The sequence below is a fragment of the Lactuca virosa genome, chromosome 5 (assembly GCF_052849685.1).
Source record: "Lactuca virosa cultivar CGN04683 chromosome 5, Lactuca_virosa_CGN04683_v6, whole genome shotgun sequence".
NCBI lineage: Eukaryota > Viridiplantae > Streptophyta > Magnoliopsida > Asterales > Asteraceae > Lactuca > Lactuca virosa.
In genome coordinates, this window is record NC_136430.1 from 389,587,889 (window position 1) to 389,592,640 (window position 4,752).

The following is a 4,752-nucleotide window of genomic DNA, read 5'->3' on the forward strand; positions in this document are numbered from 1 at the left end:
CACTTACAGTCGGAGTACTGTCTAAACATGTATGTGGTCACTTACAGTCGACGTACTGTTTAAACTCGTATTGGGACACATACGACCGTTGTACTGATCTTATAGCACATACAATCATTGTCCCGATAGAATTTTGGTAGCTTTACATTCTTCAACATTACAACCAAAAGTCTTCAAACGCAAACAATTGGGAATTATAACAACATCCCGGATACAAATATACTAATACAAACTGTGATGAGTTTGTATGTAGTATAAATATTGTTTGTAGATTATTAAACCGAATGTTAGTGTCTATTTATACAAACACTTAATATTTTGCTTCACAAAAATTTGTTAATATTTACTTTTATCATAAGTATTTTTACATGGACACTCGTATCGGATTTCAAGTATCGGGTCTCACACCAAGCATATCGGTAATATTGTTGACCATGTTTCGCACAACTTATTTTGTTAAACATTCCACATTTTATAAAGATTTCTTTTTATAAAACTCACGAAGTCAAAACCTGCGGAACTCACCAACAATTTTTATTGACGTATTTTAAAAATGTGTATTCCCAGGTAACTAAGAAGTCGGAGGTAGGACATCGGTTCCAACGAAACTATAGTTAGATTCTTTTGGGAATAAACTTGATTTGTTTACCGTAGTGTGTTTAAATTATGAAGATGTAATATAAATTCCAAAACTTAAAGGTTTGTAAAATATTGATTCAAATATATTAAGTATTCGATATATGTGGTTGACTGTGATCCAATTGTATAACGTCACAACCACAACGATTTCCACCGTCGGTCGGGGTGTGACAAATTATAAGCCCAATAGGTGAAGGTAAGTAATGAGATTGCTTATCTCACAACAACATAGTATTCCAAAGCAGACTTCTCGAGTTCAACCATCACACACGACACAATCGATATAAAAGAAATGCAATGCCTTGAGAAAAATTAAAAGATATTGAACTTTGGGAAAAAGAGTGACTAAGAGCATTCCAACAAAATAATTAAAGCAACAATATATATATATATATATATATATATATATATATATATATATATATACATATATATATATATATATATATATATATATATATATATATATATATATATATATATATATATATATATATATATATATATATATATAGACGCGCACACACACACACACGAGCCAAGCTATAAGATTATTTTAATCCTTGTAAGCATCAAAGAAGTTATGTCTGTCATTTTAAAAGCTAGCCATCTTAAATTAAAGCTTTGAGAAATAAGTGCCGCCACTAATCATTTCATTAATGTAATAGGGAAAGGGGCTTATGGTTGCATTTACAGCGGAAATTTTTTTTGGTCTGATAAACTCACAAGTGTTGTTAAGTTGTTAAGAGACTGATGAATATAAAGCATACTACTGCTCGATGTTGTAAGGAGTTCTTGATGGTGGTTCAAATACTTTCCCGTCACCAACATTCAAATCTCGTCTGCCTAGTAGGTTATTACGACGAACGCAAGGAGAAGATCTTGGTTTACTTATATGCACAATTTGGTAGCTTGGATAAGCACATAGAAATCGGTAACACAACATTTAAGCTATCATGGAAGTTGCGGATAAAAATAAGTCTTGATGTAGCACGTGGTTTGGAGTTTCTACACCACCGTGCTGCAGAACATTGCAAAATCATCCATGGTGACATAAAGATCGCAAATATTTTACTTGATAACAACTTTAATGGAATAGTCTCAGACTTGGGACTATCCAAAATTGTTCCTGTCACAAAAGACGAAAGCTGTCACAAAAGACGAAAGCTATGACATTGAAGATGCCAGTGGTACATACGGATATGTGGATCCAGAATTTATGCCTACAAGAAAGCTAAAAAAGAAGTCGGGTGTTTACTCCTTTGGTGTTGTTTTATTTTAGCTACTTTGTGCACGACCATCTTGTGCTACGGACAAGGTAACAAAGAAAGGCCAGTATCTTCAAGATATAATAGGAAGCTACAAAGAAAAAAAAATTAAAAAAAATATAATCGACGATAAGCTACTAGTTCAAATGAAGTCAAATTCCTTCGATGCATTTGCTACAATTGAATATAAATGTATGGAGAACGATCCGTCAGATCGACCTTCAATGGTTTTGATTAGAGAACAATCGGAGAAATGTTTGGAATTTGAAGCAAGTTAATCTTCTAAATTGTATGATTACAATGCTATATGTGATAAAGTGCAGTGGTATATAAATTTGGATTCTATAAATACAATACTATAAAAAGATAGATTCTTAAAATACAATGTTACTTAAATGTGTCTACTAGTCTTTGCCCTTCTTCCTTCGGTCACAATGTATTTCTTTTAGCAGAAACCAACTTTCATTAGTTTTTTATTCTTTAAATGTGTCTAATGCTTAAAGGCCATTTTTGTAATGTTTTTTCTACAACAGAGATCATTTTTAATCAAATAACATATCCATAATAACATCCAACTTTTGAAAATGTACTTTTAATTGCACTGAATAATTAGAATATTTAACAGTTTCATTTTTTTTTAAAATCGAAAACTAAAATATGGCATTTTACTTTTGAAATGGACACATTAATGCATCATACTTTGAATAATCTATAAAAGGTATGTTGCTATTTCCCAAAATATTTAAAAATACTCTGAATTCATATGTATTTGCTTCTGGTTGATGCAAAAATAAACAAGTAAATGAAGTCTATTGCTATTTCCTACAACAATGTAGGAAAATAGCAATATACTTTCATTTATTTGTTTATTATAGCATCTTACTTCCACATTTTCAAATCCAAACATTTTAATAAAATGTTAAATAAAATTGTCATCATCCTGAAACGAAAGGTAATTTGGTCAAAAAAGAAAATTTTGATTTATATGAATGATAACAATGTACTTTCAAAGTACATTGTTATAGTTTATAAAACTTTAAAATTAAAGCTTACTTTCAAAAAACTTCATTTTACTTTCAAAAAACTTTAAAAGTACATTGTTAACAATGTACTTTCAAAGTACATTGTTATAGTTTATAAAACTTTAAAATTAAAGCTTACTTTCAAAAAACTTCATTTTACCTGTAACTATAGCGTCTTAATTCTACAAATCCCAAGAAAATTTCCATTTAATTTTTTATATGTTTCTGTGGTTCTCCAGGTGATTTACATTTCATTTAGGATTATGATATGATTAGGAATAGCCATGAAATTTTGCCAAAAGTTCCTTATCTAAGTCTTTCATTTGTTGGAATCAAATTAAAATTTAAAAAACAAAGAACAAAGAAGCAACAACATTTTATATCATCTTTTATAGCAATTATTTAATAAATCTTATTATAAAAAACTAAAAATAAAATAAATATTGATTATTATTAATAATGTTTCTAAAAAATTTTAAGCACTTTCATACAAATTACGCGATTATCAATTTATTTTTATAAAGAGTTATTATAATAGTTTTATTAGTTGTACAAATTGGGTTTATTACAAAATTCCCAAAAAATACAATTCAATTAAACAATCAAATACATACACCTACACACGTGGGTAATATCACCACGTCACTTAGCATACGCTCTCCATAACAACATATATACATGCAATCTACAAAAGCGCATAAAAAGAAAAAGAAAAAAAAATAAAATTGGTAAAATATAGCAAACAAATTATAAGCTCTACAGTTAAATGCAAGGTTGTAAAAATCGTTTGACGGTCACTCGACGGTCGACTGGTGTTAAGGGATTAATCGTTCGTGGCAGGGATTAATCGGGGACCATAGATTATTAATAAAATATTAATATTAATCAAATATTAATATATCTTAAGAAAAACAAATACTTCAAAATTAGAAAATAATAAAATTTGTAATTTGAAATTTTGAAAATACGAAAATATGAACATTTTGGTATAATATTTTAAAATTTGAAAATTTGAAAATTTTGGATTAAAAAAAAGTTGATTTTTTGATTTTTTATATAATTTTTTTGACCTTTTTTTTTTACTTTTTTCGATTTTTTTGACTTTTGTTGACCGATTAATCCCACCAAGACCGATTAATCCTAAATTTCCGATTAATACCTTAATCATCGACGGTTGGAGAACGCCAAACGATTAATCAACGATTAATCGCCAGTTAGTCCCGATTTCTGCAACCATGGTTAAAGGTAAGTAATGAGATTGCTTACCTCACAACAACATAGTATTCCGAAGTAGACTTCTCGAGTTCAACCATCACACACGACACAATCGATGTATAATAAATGCAATGCCTTGAGAAAAATTTAGAAGATATTGAAATTTGTATAAACAGTGACTAAAAACAATAAATTACTCCAACAGAGATCATTTTTAATCAAATAATATATCCATAATAACATCTAACTTTTGAAAATGTACTTTTAATTGCACTGAACATTAGAATATTTAACAGTTTTGTTTTTTTTAAAAATTCTGAAACTAAAATATGGTATTGTACTTTTGAAATGGTCACATTAATGCATCATACTGTGAATAATCTATAAAAGGTATGTTGTTATTTCCCAAAATGTTTAAAAATACTCTGAATTCATATATATTTGCTTCTTGTTGATGCAAAAATAAACAAGTAAATAGAAGTCTATTGCTATTTCCAACAACAATGTAGGAAAATAGGAATATGCTTCCATTTATTTATATATTATAGCATCTTACTTCCACATTTTCAAATCAAAACATTTTAATAAAATGTTAAATAAAATTGTCA

At 28.5% G+C, this 4,752-nt stretch overlaps 1 pseudogene; it reads left to right on the forward strand.

The window, feature by feature from the left end:
- Positions 1–1,392: 1,392 nt before the first annotated feature.
- On the forward strand, positions 1,393–1,812 carry LOC145113774 (putative serine/threonine-protein kinase PBL28 pseudogene; annotated as a pseudogene).
- The last annotated feature ends 2,940 nt before the right edge of the window (positions 1,813–4,752 follow it).